The sequence below is a fragment of the Sebastes fasciatus genome, chromosome 15 (genome assembly GCF_043250625.1).
Source record: "Sebastes fasciatus isolate fSebFas1 chromosome 15, fSebFas1.pri, whole genome shotgun sequence".
Taxonomy (NCBI): Eukaryota; Metazoa; Chordata; class Actinopteri; order Perciformes; family Sebastidae; genus Sebastes; species Sebastes fasciatus.
Genome location: NC_133809.1, coordinates 13,827,215 through 13,843,566, shown reverse-complemented (window position 1 = coordinate 13,843,566; position 16,352 = coordinate 13,827,215). Strand labels below are relative to the sequence as shown.

The 16,352-nt window shown below is 41.7% G+C and overlaps 1 long non-coding RNA gene across 1 annotated transcript; it reads left to right on the top strand.

The window, feature by feature from the left end:
• The first annotated feature begins 10,019 nt into the window (after positions 1-10,019).
• LOC141783820 (uncharacterized) lies at positions 10,020-14,547 on the top strand. The gene is made up of 2 exons (XR_012597364.1): positions 10,020-10,160; positions 12,730-14,547. It is a non-coding gene; the product is annotated as an uncharacterized LOC141783820 (long non-coding RNA).
• Positions 14,548-16,352: the final 1,805 nt, after the last annotated feature.

Genomic DNA, 16,352 nt, shown 5'->3' with positions numbered 1-16,352 from the left:
ATTGTTTTATACTGTTTCCTCCACGCCGCTAAATAATTTGTTTCTTTAGACACCACCGCGGCATTGTTTGGCGAGCTATATAAATAGAACAATAGCAGAGCGTGGTGTATTCTGGTGCTGTCCTACCAGCTGGAGAATTGTTGTGACTTCTTGTCCTGTTCCCTCACATAATTGCTTTTCTAGATTGTAGAGGTAGTAGGCACCACAATTGTGTGTGGGTGTTTGTATCTTCTGTTGCATGTGTGATAGCAGAGGGGGGAAAACAGAGCTCGCTTTTCTATATGGCCTGTACATTTTTCTCATGGTGATGATATCGAGTGAGTCGTATGCAGGTTTTTTTTTGTTTGCAGATGCCAGATGTGTTTGCGTCCCCTCCCCTTCCCCTCCCTCTGGTTCCTGCATGGGCGCAGGGTCTCAATCAGAGCATCAGGGCTCCAGGAACCGGAGCACAGCAGTGTCTCTGTGCTGCCCAGAGAAGTGCAGCCTTGTCTGGGGTCAGTGCATCTGCAGCCTTGGGGGCGAGCTGGGGGAAGAGAGGGCGAAACCCTGGTGCCCCTGCATGCCGGTTTCACTCGCGATCTTCTCCGTCGGCGTCGGCAGCCTGACCCCTGAACTCCGGGGAGGAGAAGCACAAGCTTATTCCAAATACAGTATATCAATTTGACAGGTTGTTGACACCTTTAGTCCAACTGTATCCTCAAACAGGTTAGTTTGGTGTAAAAATAAAAAACAAAAAAAGGCAAGCTCACACATGCTCACACACACACGCACAAGCGTGCCATAGAGGAAATGTCACAAGCCTGCTCCTCCTTTCCACTGGGAATAGCAATGGGTTAAGGGTGGGGGTGGAGGGCAGCACGTGCTGCAGGGCCTAGTTGGCTTGCTAACTGGCCCACTGGCTTTCTGGCTGACGGCCCACGCTGTGACACTCTGCACCTGGGAGCCTGTGTGTTGTCAGCCATGCTAGCGATAGCTCGAGCTACCACCACATGACACACAGGAAACACAGAAATAACTGCTTAGTGTCTTCAGCGCAGCAACCACTTAACTGGGGGTGTGCTGCTGACAGAAAGGGGTTGAGGAGAGGGGTTAAAAGGAGAGGAGAAGACAGAGGGATACTGGTTGGAATGGGACGGTTTGATAGCGTTATGGTGTGAGAATAGAAATACTGGAAAGGAAAGGAAAGGCGCTTTGCACCTGTGCAGTCTCGTGTCAGAGGAAGCCTTGATTCAGATACTATATGGTGCATTTACATATCCACTGACAGATGCAGCATATCCTGTTTATCATTTTTATAATCAAGATGATTGCGCAACAATGGAAGATTGACATTTTATAGCTCTGATGCAACAGTTAAATTTCCAAAACATCTCTTTCTTGTGTTAATTTGTCTGGCTTTATCTGCTGTCCATCTGCGCATCGAGTTATCTGAGCCTCACCTCGCACAGGTGTGGGAAGTTTTAACGGTACCAACGCCAACAAGCCCTCGATTAGAGCTCAACGCTGGAAAGTGTTGTGCAACATGTTGGGCTTTCAGGTGGTGATGATGCCAGTGCGTCACCATTCTGTGGAAAGAGGACAGAAACTGGGCAGTTTGAATCTTGTTAAGTGTTTTTGGGTAAGAGCCGGTGCGAGATGGTGCATGATGGTGGTTTCTGACTGGATGTATGTTTCAGTCTGTGTTAGAGATGTGAAGGAAATGAGTAAATAGAGGGAGAGAGAGAAAGAGAAGAGATGCTGGCGGCACCAGGAGGAAGCTGGGTCTGATGCTTCTCCATGCAGCTGCTCCCAAACACCCACACTCTTCCTGTTGGAGTGTGTGTGTGTGTGTGTGTGTGTGTGTGTGTGTGTGTGTGCGCGTTTACTTTTTGTGTATAGATTTAGTGTCTTACTTCCAATGTAAGGAAAGAGGCATCTAGTATATTCAGACTTTTTACTAACTTTATTTACTTTTTACTAAATATATATGTAACAGTATTTAAGTTTGTCCATATTATGCCAGTGGTCTTTCTCTTTAAGCATTTCTGAAGAAAAATAGAACACATTGTAATAAACCTTGCGCTGTGAAGCAGGGTTATTATAGTAAACTAAAACAGAAACTAAAACGAAAATAAGCAATAAAAAGTATTTTTAGTAAACCGAAACAAAATAAAAACTAAAACTAAACTGAAACAATATGGCCTGGTTAAAAAAAATAAAATTAAAATAAGTAAAAAATTTATATAAATTCATTTCAGTTTTAGTTTTTTAGCTATAATATGATATATGATATGATATAGACAGCAACTCTCGTGACATTGAACCACAGAAAATGAACGGACTTGGCCCTCTAGGAGATGGCACTATGCCGCAAATGCGTCACATCGGACACTTAAGTAGCGTGAAGATTAAACATTAAAGGTGCTATTGATAACACTGATAAAATTCAGCCACTAGATGTCGCCGCTCCTTTGCATTTACTTCACAACAAGTCGTTGCCAGGCACTTACCATCAACCTCAGCCATTTATCCGGGTTTTTTTCCACACTAAAGCCCCTTTTCCACCGCAGGAACTTTCCCCCGGAACTAAGAACCTTTTGAGGAACTCTTTGCATTTCGACCGCAAGGACCAGGGTCTACATTAAGTTCCGGGGAACTTTTAGAACCACGGTGAAAACACAGACAACAATGTGCTTCTAGTTCCTTGAAAAGTAATTCCAGGGACTAAAAAAGTCCCGGGAACTTTTGGTGGAAACCCAGCTTAACTGACGACCCAGAGGTACCACGTGATACCAACGTCGTTTTACTATGGGCTCACAAGCCTTGTTAGAAGTGGAAACCAAATGTCAGATATCTTCCACAGACATAAACAAAACATTCATTTTGGACCCGCCAACATTTTTACAATCATAATAATTTTTTTCAGGAAAAGCCATACTTTTTATTAGCTCTGTGGATGTATTTATTTATATGCATTTTTATATATTCATCTACATAAAATAGTTATCAATATGACCTTTTTGTCAAAACATTTTGTCCATTCCTACACAGTGTTCTGACCATGTATGTTGTATGTATATGTAGCTACATACTTCTGAGAACAAACTACTTTTAACAAAAACAAACTAAAACTAAATGTATAAAAACTAAAACTAAACCTTTCTGAAAAACTGAAACTAAACTAAAACTAGCAAACACACTCTGAAAACTAACTAAAACTAAACTAAAATGAAATCCAAAAGTCAAAACATTAAATAAAATAAAAACTAATTGAAAATTCAGAACTATTATAACCTTGCGCTGTGACGACAGATCAATCATCCCTGATCAAACAGAAAACTGGCGTAGAACAAAAAGAGTTGAGCGGTGCAGCTTGAAAGCTGTTGAGAAGTAGAACTTCAGGTATCCTGCAGAAGACGCAGTCTAAAATAGCTGATGTAGGTTCCTCCTGCCTGGCTGAGGCCTTCTGTGTCTTTTCAAAGAAACACTGGCCTCAAAAAACATCCGCTGGTGGAAACACTGGCCTGACAGTCAGTGAATGGAAAGGTTTGCGGTGAGAATGTGGCCACACTGAGGTGTCAGCGTGGTGTGTGATCGTACATGTGTGTGTATGTGCATGCATTTATGTGTAAGTGGCGGCCTTTCTTAAGTTTCCATCACAATGAAATGCTGAGGGCTTTTCATCAGATGCACCTTTATATCCTTTCAGGTTGACCTTTGACATATTTGTCCTCCACACATAGCACCACTGCCTTTTTAGCTTAACTTCCATTAGTAACTTCTATTTCTAATGCTAGAAATTAAATGCTTTATATTTAAGAAATAAGCAGTTGCGTAATAATAAATATCAACCATATGACATTCCTGAGCAAATGCATTTAGAAAATAAAATGTTGTGGATGTTAATGACATTACATTTTGCCAATATAATGTAATGATATTAACCAATAAACAAACAGTTTAAATTGGATTTGTTTTATCAGTGATGTGATTTCTGCGAACAGGCCAACAGCAAACTTGCTTGATAGTCAAATCAACATAAAGCCAACAAATTTAATTGAACTAAATTAAACACACATTTGTCATTAAGATAACATCGTCAGCTCAGCTGTTACAGCGTATCCAAATATGTAGAAACCGTAGCCAGCGTGTCAGTTGATCAAATGTTGCCCAACTATTGAGATATCACATTGGATCTGTGATGTCTTTGTGTTGTTCCTCATGTGTGAGTGCTGCTGGTGCTGAGTACTGAGGCAGGATACAGTACATCTGCTCCACGCTCCATAATGATGGGGGGAACAGCACGTGCTCAGCACCAAAACTGTGTGATACACTATTACACTACAGTGGTGCCAGTTCAAAGTGGATTGCTATTATTGAAGGAAATTAGAGTTTTTTGGCAGATGTACCAGCCCAGTCACACAGCAGTTTGTGAAATAGTCACAAAATTGAATGTTCTGATTTGTGTATATAGACACGAATTTCCATTTTTTTTCATGACGGTCAGCACAAAATCAATTCTTATGTAATCCACGTAATTGTGAAATTGGAAGTATAAAGAGCAGCAAATGCCGCGTAGGGAGGAGGCTAGGTTAGGTGGGATTGGCGGCGTCAAAGGTCGGGGCAGGAGACCTGTATTCGTACCACATTTGATACCAGAAGTCAACATTGATTTATTTGTCACGTAACTTCTGTACTTAAGTTACGGCACTCTCTGTGTTATTTTAACCCAAACCGCAATCTTTTCCTAAGCCTAACAATGTACTTTGTTGCCCAACGCCAGGCACGTCAGCAGTGCGTTGGCGGCTGCCTCGCTGAATCTGAAAAAAATCATGTGCCTCGGTGTCCTCTGGTGTCCTCCGGTGTCCTCCGGTGTCCTCCGGTGTCCTCCGGTGCTCCTAATGGAGGAAGGCACCAATCAGAGCCGAGCTGGATTCTGTCTTCTCTCTGAGCAGCTGTCAATCACTCGCGAACTCCGATCAAACGGTCAAACTAGGCAGCGCTGATCAAATATGAATCAATATTCTGTTACTGTCATGCCTATTACTCGCCTCAAATGTTTTCAGAAACATCTTGTAGTGTACTGTTTAGCTGTAAAATGAGAAAGTTTGAGACCCGGCAGCCATGTTGAGATCAGTTGAGGAAATACCAAGCACCGCTCACTAGCCAGAGCACAGCCAATAAGAACGCTCTCTCTGAAATGACCTGTGATTGGTCAAAGTCTCCCGTCACGGGCTAGCTTTTTTAAAGCCTGAGAACAGAGCCACGAGGAGGTGCAGAAGTCTAGTTTTCTCTCAGAACACTTGAATTACAATATGCTGGAAGGTTATTATGGAATTTTTGCCCAATGATGCCAAAAACATTCTGCCTTCTGCAGGTTTAAGTACTTCTGAACTTCCCCGACATTCAGATATGAGAATAAAAGTTAATTTTGAGACATCTATGTTTGAGAAGAAGCATGAATGAAGCACTCTGTGATGGCTACTGACTCATTACACAAGTCATATATGGCCATAACCTTTGATGACAAATGCCTCTTCAGCCTCCTCTTCTTCTCTACTTTTATTTATCTGTCTTTGTCTCGCTCACCTGCTTCTCCGTCTGTCACACTCTTTTCCCCCTTCTTCTCTTGGGGCCGTGTGAGATGAGTACAAGACAGGGGAGAGTGTGAGCTGTGGTGAGCCACAGACCAAAATAACTGGTACTTTTTTTTATAAAAACACATGTGCATCCACCCACACATAAAGTCACACATGCGTGCACGCACACACTCGCACAGACAGAGGTCCCTTTTTACTTGAGGATCCCTGGAGAGAGGTATAGCTGGATACATTTTGGCTGTGCCAGGAGAGATTGAGAGTGTTGATATCCAGTGCTGGAAATGGACCTCCACGGAGAGTGAAGTAGGCCACGTGTAGATGCTGTTTATGAGCTGAGAAATTCTTAGTTTTGTCAACTGTCTGGACTTAAAACTAGAACATAATGTTCAGACATAAAGTAACTGTTTCTTTCTTTCAGTTTCCACTAGTTTTTTCTCCAATCAGCTGCGAGATCTCCGTCTCGGTCTCACTTTCTCTCTTGGTGACAGATCCTGCAGCCTCCCTGTCAAGCTGGCATAGTGGCATCATTCTAAAACTGGTATTAGGCATTTCCTGCTGCGTCCGTTGGCGGGTGTTAGGGTGTGTGTGTGTGTGTGTGTGTGTGTCCATATATATGTGTATGTGTGTGTCAGTGTGCGTGTGTGTGTGTCGGGGCGGAACGCACCTGGTCCGCGCAGCTGTGGGGATCCTAGCAGGGGGGAGAGAGAGAGAGATAGAGGAAGGAGAGAAAGAGAGAGGGATGGGAGGAGACGAAAAGGGGGCCCTGTGTGCTGTACTGGGGACCCGACGAGTTCAAATGGAAAGAAAGATGTGGGGAGAAATGGAGGGATTTCTAGGCACAGTAGCTTAGCATGCATGGGCTTACACTGTATCCACAAAGTTGCTGGAACTGCCCTTTAAAAATTCTGGTTATGAGAATCAGTCTGTGAAAGACAGATTTGTAAGGTAACGTTTTAGTTTTGTACATATGACCTAGATTTATATAGCAGTGTATATTCTTACTTGCAACAGGGGTGGTATATCACATGTGTTGAATATGATGGTGATGCAGCTGGAGGCCTGTATTTTTGGAGTACTTATTTATATATTTATACTGTGTCTATATACTGATGTTTCTATACCATCATCTTTTTATGTACAGCCTCTCTTTAGCCTTGAGATACTGTCAATGCATATGTCTAATATACTGTATGAGGTATTTCCTTGTTAATATTTGATTGATTATGTGAAACACGTGTGCGTTTTTGTATGCAGTATGAATATCTCAGATGGCGGCTCTCTGCATTTACCAGAAGTCTGAGGAAGAGCCATGTGCTCGAAACGTTACAGCATTTTAGAAATCCTTCTAACGGAAGCTATTTGGTGTGCAGATATATCTGTTTTATTCTGCTAACGTTTCTGCATCAGCCACATGTGGCGGAAATCCGTGTGCTCTGTTTCTTTTCCCCGGTGAAGGTTTGATAATAATCTTAAACATTCCTCTCAGTCTAATAAATCAACCCTGTGTTTATAATGTTATTATTAAAGACCCGGTCAAATGTTAATATTCATCTCTCACGAGAACGGAAATGAAGTGCACGTAAAATGGTAAGCTTTACCTGCGCAATGCTTCAAACAATTAGTTTCAAAATATTGCACGTCAAATGAAAGTATTGTGGTTTAAATGCAGCTGATTTACATCATATTTGTCGCCTGAGTCCCAAATCCATAACTGGAAATTGTGTCAGTCCATACCAGGATGCAGTTCCTCTGTCCTTCTGCAGAGGGGGCAAGGAATCTGGGGGAAAAGATAATGGAAGAGCAGTGATAGAAAGATTTTCACAGTGCATATTTAAGTGTGAGCAAATAGGCCAATGATAAGAGGAAACCACGTATAGGAACCCGCACTATGAGGAAACAAACAAGTTGTGTCTGTCACGCGTTTTCATTCAAAGTGCTCAGAGCTCCTCCAGGATGTAGCGAGGGGAGCACAGATGTGCTAACACACACACAGAGTCTTATTTCACAGCTGGACGACCGAGGAGCGGTCAGCACCGGGAAGGTCAGATGACCAGGTCAAAGGTCAAGCCACAGAGAATTGCAATAGAGGAAAGGGAGGGGGGAGGGTGAAGGGGGGCACGAGGGCATCAAGCACACACATTTATTAAAGACATCATCAATACTGTTGCAACTCCTGAGCCTTTGCTCCAGATGCGCAAAGGAGGCAGAGAACGTTTGTCTGTCTGCATGTAGAGGCAGTTTGGGCTGTAGTAAAAGGCTGGACACACACACACACACACGCGCACACACACTCCGACCCTCCATCAGCATGTTGGTCAGAGTTGTGGTCATTTGATAAGAAGCCAGGCAGGACAACATGGGTCAACATCAAAGCAGGAAATTAGTACGTCAATTCCCAAAACGCTTCCCTTCATTCTGGAGGTTATAGATTTAAAACCTAACTTTTGCCATAGTATATAGTATATAATGTCAAAAAAAAAGCTTATTGTATTTTACTTATAATAGAGTGGTGCAGGGATGACGTATTTTTGTAGGCCAACCAGGAAGTTAGCATCGCACTGGTTCCCTCGACAAAAAGCTCATTATTGCACAAAATAAACTCTGATACTTACACGTTTTGTTCAGCAAGATAATCACTTTTATGATTTTTGAAGCATAAGTGCAATTACTAGAATAAAAAGCTAACATTAGGCTGTAAACGAACTACACTACGGACGTGAGTATACACAATGAGGCTGTAAACATGGACGAGTTGGCGTGATGACTTTTAGTAGCCTCATTTAACCACTCTTTTATAAGACGCGTCAAAGATTTTATATCATAGAACAAAACATAAAAATCTATTAAACTTGTGTTAACCACAGACCGTATTTCAGGCATCTAACTAAAAACCCATCGTCTTCCAGACGAGGGAACCGGTGAGTTTTAGGACTAATTCCTGTAGCGTGTTTTAGGATGAGATAGTTCTCTGATTATCTGTTTGATCGCTCCTTAAAGGTTCTCTATACGATATCCATGTAAAGATATAGAGGAGTAATGTCTACCTGAGCAGAGAATGAAGTCACTCTGTCTCTCTGTGTGTTGTAATCGGAGCTTCTCTGTGCTTTATTGACAAAGCCTGGCCGGCCACGCGTGCCTTTTAGTGCATGTCAATGCATGTGATTGTGCCCCACCCCGCTCTGCATATTGCGGTTATAGCTGATAACGCCACTGAGAGCACCTTTAAGTTTTAAATGTACTATAGATTCTAATGTTTTTGTGTAGCCTAATGTGATCTAATGTGACCAGTAGCTTATGGTGGCTAATGTTGTGTGTAACTTTCGATATATCTGTATGACTGACATCACTTGAAGTCCCTTTGCTGACTCTGTGACTTTTACTTAAACTTAATTTGTTTTATTTATTTACTTTACTTGTGCTACTGTGAAACTGTTTTTGCATTTACCGTTCTCCTGCAATCGTCACTTAGCCACCATGACTGCTGTTTAGCAAAAGTTACATACAGTCTTATTTTGAAGAACTGTATGAACTACTAAATGTGGCCTTATTCTGTGTTTCCTATTCTCACAGGAAATCCAGAATAGCTGCTTCTTAATAATATTCAGGAGATGTCGGGTCACAGCAGGTGAAATGAGACAAGTCTTAATTTCCTCGAAGTGGCCGGAGTAATGCATTACGCATTGGTGTGCTGGTAAGTGCTCTAATTACAGCAAAGTGGATTTAGCAGCTATTTCAAAATGCCCCATAGCTACCTAATGCGACCTTTGAATAGAATAGCATTTGTGTGTGTGTGTGTGTGAGCGCAGAGTGGCCTTGGTTATGTTTCTTCATGTGTGTCTATTTTGAGAGTGACAAGTGTATGCAATTGAGTTACAGATGGTTTGTGGTCACTTATATGAGGAGAACAGCCAAGACATCAAGGGGGGACGTTGCCTGAGAGATCTGTGTCTGTTCTCATGTGGGTTTTATGTTTATTCCTATGTAACAAGGACTTATTAACACGTGCCAGATCCTTTTTATATATTTGCATGTCTGTGTATACTGCACTTTTATAAGCTATAAGAGTTTTTGCATCCAATTCCAAACCTCCTGTTCCCTCACAAACAATCGTGCTTTCGTCTAATTAAATAGAATCAACATGTTTTTTTATGGCAGCAAACTGCGAAAGTTGCACTCTTTTCCCGTAGCGTAAAGCAATAACACATCTTTCCTCCTCTTATCTAACAGCTACCTTGTTATTTTTACTTCAAATTACCTGTAACACACACACACACACGATGTTATCAGCACATTAAGATATGCTAATTAACGTGCATGGTCAACGATGCGCGTTAGTGACCCCTGAGTTCAATTAGCCCCGGCATGCAGCCTGATTTCACAGTGTGACCCCTGCTGCTGCTGCACAGACACACTCACACATAGAGTACGACTCCCTTAAATGTCTATCTGCGTCCGCCGGTGATCAATGCGTGCTTTGAAGGGAAGAAGCGGCGAGGCGGTCGAGGGAGGGGACCGGGTGAGCGAACGCAGGACCCGAAGAGCGGGGGTGAGGAGGAGGAGAGATGCAGTGTGGGACGAGAGGTGAGGAAGGTGACATTGTATCCACGGTGATGGATGGATGTTCACATACAGAGAGATAGTATCTTTAGAGGCTGGATGACCTCTGACCCCAACCCATAAGGCCTTATGTGAAGACAACAACTTCAACATTTGTTTTGAAACGGAGCGAGGTCATGAGTCAGAGACGTGTTTGTGAAGGAGAAGAGATTAGTCTCAACAACAACTAAAGAGAGACACCACCAGCAGTCTGACCTTTCTGATCTTTCCTAACCTATGTTTCTATAGAAATGTCTGTTGCTGTATACAGAATATATTTACTGTTCAGTTAAGTTCAGATCTTTATTGTTCCACAGAATCTGTTCTGACTGATATATACTGACAAGCATAGTGGTGAAGTGTGTTGTTCTATATTGTATTTGTAGACTTTCACATACTTTTCTTTACATTATCACATGATGTGGTTGTACTTGTTTTTCTAAGGACCCCTGGAAGAGTAGCTAGGCCCCACGACACAATATTATCACGATACTTCGATATGATCACAATAGTCTTGATACGATCTTATAGCAATTTTAAACATTTTGCGATATGCTGACTATTGCGATAAGATATATTGCGATTTATTACCGTTTTTCAACTGCAAATTATGCAGTTTGTCAACATCTGTTTTATCTAATAAGATACAGTTTTCACTCTGTTCATCTCAGAGTTTTCATTCACATATCTTGAGGTCAGAGGTCAAGGGACCCCTTTGAAAAAGGCCATGCCAGTTTTTCCTCGCCAAAATTTAGTGTAACTTTGGTGCTTTATTTAGCCTCCTTCCCGACAAGCTAACATGACATGGTTTGTAACAATGATAGTAGTAGTTTCATATGATACCAGTTCACTCTAGCTTTAAGACTGAGCCTGCTACAACCTCTGAAAAACAGAATAGTGTCAAGATTATTGAGAAGTTAAAAGCTTTTATAATAAAAGATCAATAGCTGACGTCTGTGTATTTTGCCACACAAAATAACGTGATATGCTGTATCGATTTTTTCCGCCACCCCTACTATATGTATGTATTTCCATAGCAAATGACGATAATGTCATTGGCATTCTGTAGCAAAGTTGTAGTGAGATAATCATCAGTTTAGCTCACATAGAGTTAATATGAACACAAATAAAAGCATGGATTTGCTAATGATTGGTATTTAAACATGAAAGAAGAGATTTAACGCGCTTCAACCGCCACACAAGGAATTACAGGCCTGTCCGCTGCTCTCAGAGTAGGGCGATCTTGTATTAGGAGACACTTCAGAGATTTGGTCCAAAGTATACTGGAGCACACGGGTTTAAGGTCTAATGTTTCGACGCCAAGTTTGTCTTCATCAGTCAAAGACTGTTGTTTTGTTGCCTTAAATCCATGTGCTCCAGTATACTTTGGTATTTAAACATATTTATATCCTCATAAACAGAGGTGTACTTGAAATTCAGCAAAAATAAAAAGCTGTGTGAAGGCACAGAAGCCAAAAGGATCCAATAAAACACAAAGATCTCAGGTAATGTAAGCTTGAGGGGAGGAGAGGAGAAGGAGGTATGGGGAAGCCCTCTGCCCTCTCTGACTCCAGCCAGTCTACTTCAACATCTGGAGCTCACATCAGCCCTCCTCAGAGACTGGCACTGCTGTAGAGGGGGATGAGAGGAGGGACAGAGAAAATAAATTAAAATGAAAACAGGATGATAGAGAGGAAAGGAGGTGAGAGAAAGCTAATAAATGAGATGAGAAAGATTAAAAAAAAATTAAGAGAAAAATAAGTTGAGGAGAGAAAAAAAAAATGAGAGCTGAACAGTAACTGTGTTTGTGTTCATACATCTGTGTTTGTGGTAGGTGTGTGAGAGTGTGTGTGTGTGTGTGTTATGCTGATGATTTTCCAGTGATCATTGTCGATGCAGAGCAGTGAGAGCATGAACACTGGTTAACTTCTGTGGCGAAACACTCTGTGTGGCAGGAAATAGAAGAACTTGTGATCTCTGCAAAAACACTAATGGAAAATCTCACTCAGATGTGGGTGTGTATGCATAAAGGCACAAGTGTGTGTGTATGTGTTTATGTGTGCGTGCATTCGAATAAGCCAAGGTACACGCATCTTAAAGATGAATAAATGCAACGCACACCTGCTTTTGCAGCAATTAGCTCGAGAACCACAGACTTTCCTTTAGAGATAACAAGTGTGACTTCCCTTAGAAATGTGCAAACAGAACAGTCAAGACAGCCTTTTCACGACATTTGGTAACAGCTTCTTTTAAACCAGAAAACTCTGGTTGAGCTTAACTGCTGATTTTATAGAAGATTTAAAAAATTCATCACTGCTGTTGAAGCTGCGTTCGCCGCTCAACTGTACGCAGTTTTGTTGTGGCAATAATTCATTCAAACCTGGGTTATATTGTGCTCACAAAATGCTATTTTGCTGGCAAATTGGTGACACATATGGCAATAAAGCATGTGCATGGATGTTAAGACAATCACAGGAAATACTTAGTGTAACAATCAACCGTTTGACAAATCATCTGGATGGTGCTGAAATAAACCCCTCTGTTTTTTTCCTAGCAGGTTTCAATAATTCTCAGAATTAGGACTCTGGACCACAGAAGATAGGCATCAGTGACTGATATAGAGTAAGTGTCTTGTTTTTTTACTTTAAGATGCGGCGGTGGCCTGAAAGCTGATCTCTAAGTAACATTTTAGAGTAAATGTTTTACGGTCACGTCCTGACTTTGTGAGAATGATGTTTTAACTGGTTCGAGTCACAGAGGATTTAACTGGGTCAGCAGTTAAACCGACCTTACCGGCCTACCAATGCAAGAGGTGATGGTGTGTGATAGTGTGTGAATGTGTGTGTGTGTGCAGGGGTGGGGGGTCACAGGGATGTTCTTGACTGTGTCATCTCCAGCAGCTGTTTCCCTCAAACCCTGCCTCGCCCCCTCCTTCCCCCTCCCACCCCATCGCCTCACAATGAAACCAATACAAAGGAACAGGAAGTGCCTCCCGTTAACTGGGGCCCAATCAAAGCCATCATTATTCCCGTGTCAGAATTTTTACAGGAAATAGCTTCTCAGAAAATATGCCAGCTGTGCAGGGAGTGTGGTATTATTGTCTCGTAGGTCTTGTCTGTTTTTTTCACTTATCAGTCGCTGCTAACAAAAGGACGCATAGACCCGTCTCGACCACGTGCGCGGCACACTGCCGCCGCTTGTGCGCTCACAAGGCAAGCCAGGCACTGTGTTTCTCTGGGGCTGGGGTGGTTATTGTGCGTGCTGTGAAAAGGGCTCCCCTGCTGTGCCTGCACCGGCTTATTTGGTTCCCATCCTGAACCGAGCGATTGTCTTTTTAAAACCGAGGGGAGCCGAGCACACAGATGCAAGAGTATACATACATGATCGCACACACACACACACACACACACACACACACTCAGCCTTGCCAACTGAAGCCGCATCTGTAAGAACGCTGCTCAGATTACAGCATAAACGGTGGGTTCAGGTGAAGCCTAACGTTTGCCAGATGCTGCGATAAAGTCACCAGGAGGTTAGCCTAACATTGGAGTGTTGTTGTTGGTCGGGGAAGGGTGGAATCATCTGCCTCCCTATAACAAGCGGGGGGCACACATCTGGCGTGCGCAGAAAAGTCATTTATGAGCATTATCTTAAACGAGCGTGAACAACAGCGCCGATGCTTCTGCTTATCTGTGATATTTAAACAGCAGGGTTTAACTTCAAATCTCGAGACCGATCAGTCTTGCAGCTGAATAGAAAGGTAGCTTCTCTGCTTATCTGATCGTCAGTTTGTCCTCAGTAATCTCTCTGAGGCCTTACAGACGTCTGGAGGACAATAATTAACTCAGTCACTCAACGCGTTGACACAGGTGAGCACTACTCGGGTTGTTAAACAGTCATTATAGGGCTGCTGTGATGTGAATGAACACATACACACACATTTGATTGACCACTGACATTGTCATAGTCTGTCACGTCAGGCTGAAGCCTATTCATTTACAGAATGCCACTGTTGACTGTATTAACGCTGATTAGATAAAGGTGATGTCACATCTAACCGAATCCTCCACACAACATAAAACCCACAGAGGGAAAAACATCTTTACACTTTTGTGAATACAATGCAGAGACGCCGTGATTTCTATCAGTTTAACAGTAATTCTCACCTCTCATAAGCTGGGCTTTGTCAGGCCTATCTCTTGTTTTGGCCAAAAGGAGCTGCTCTGCGTCCTTCACTGTGAAGCTTATCAGCCGTGTTTGAAGTGCTCGTCTTTATCTGAGCTCACTGTGTTGAGGTCATCAGCCTGACCCAGTGGTCTCTGCCTACACTATTTCTCTGCCCCTTCTGCTTTTAGAAGGTGATTCATCCAAAAATATATATATATATATTCTCACTTTAAACCCTAAATGTATCCTTCTATAGATACTTTTGCTATTATTTGCCCAGATTTTGAGATATTTTCACAGATTTTTTTAAAGGATGTTTATGGTGTTCTTGCCTTTTATTTGATAGTATGACAGTATACGTACAGAGACGGTAAACAAAGAGAGATGTTGATGATGTATCAAAGTTTCCTGCCTCGAACTGGGAACCTTGTAGGTGTTTGAGCGGGCGTTCAGACCGAAAATAGCACTGCGATTAAAAAAAGAAAAACAAATGTCTGTGTTGCTAAAGGCACAAGTTAGAAAGGAAAATGTGATCCAGGACAGCCAGATTGAGTAATACATGTATGAGTTTGACGGCTTATAAGACGTCAAAACACTACCCAGAAATGTGTACTTGTAGGTCTTTGACTGGCCAAAGCCAGTCGTCGAAAAAAATGTTGGCATTGTATGTTTCTGCAAACCACAGGATACGTTGTCAATATTTCTGAACCAAAAATATGTTTTATAAATACGTTTCATATCAGCCTCATATCACGCTTACAGAAACGCTGCTTAATGTTGTGAAATGATTGGATTAGGCAACAAACTACTCGATTAAAGTTAGAAAAAAGTTCATGGTTTGTGTTGAAATAATAAAATTAACAACGTAACGTAACAAACATAACAACCGTAATCGTAACGACGTAACTAGCGTGAATAAATAACAACCCCCCTTAACAGACTTTGTTATATAACGTTACGTAAAACTCAATGTTTAGGCCTACTTTTGGTTTCACATAGGACACGAACAGCGGTCTCCTGGGTGAAAATCCTGTGTTCGTTTGACCCATCCACCACCTTTCCTACCTGCCTTTAGTGGACTTTCTCGCTTGCTATACTCGTTATTATACCTTCCTTAATCTCTGATGACATATCATGGTCATTTTATGATTTATTACAGTAAATATATTACATATTGGTCCTTAAATGTTGGTCTGAACATGGCCTCAGGCCGCTCAACTACCAGGACACCCTCTCTCCGATTACTGCATTCAACTCAATACAGCGGAGGATAGAATTTTGTTTGTGGGATTGTTTTGTTTTTTATCACTTGGGTGAAGCAACCTTTTATATTTTTTATATTATATATTCTTTTATTTTATATTTTTTTATTTATTTACCTCCATATTAGTTTTGTTTGAATTTGAATCTTTAATATTTTTTTCTTTTTTTTGCCATATAATTATAATTATTGTCTTTTTTAAGCCTAAGTGCTTCCAGTTTGTGAGAACTGGCTTCTACAAACCATATTCCTCTTTTGGCCATTCTGGGGAATTGGAGGAAGCAACATTTTTAGAAATCTTGAGTGGCTTTGACCCTCCACTTTGGCCAGACTCTTAACTTAGTGGTGCAAGGATATTTTCAGTAAATTACAGAGTAGCCAGAGAATGTTAGCAGGAAGTGTCCATAAAACAATACACACAGACCAAACATGGCTAAACAGATATGGGCATTTCCTGGTAGTGTTACTCTCTCTTGGGGACTGACTCATGGTTGTATTACTTCAGCTTCTAATCTCAGAAACAATACATAGATTTTCAAGCATTTTTTTTTATTGCTGTTCATATGCAGCAACAACAACGGTGACTCAAGTGCAGTGGGTCACAGAGTGGGACGGTGTGCTCTTTAACTCTGAGTCATGGCCTATCACGGACACAACAAGAACAGCAATAAGTTTTAAAAACTCCCACAGCGAAATACAAACACACTGGACCATTACGGCTTGATGTGTTTTTGATGGTTTCACTCACA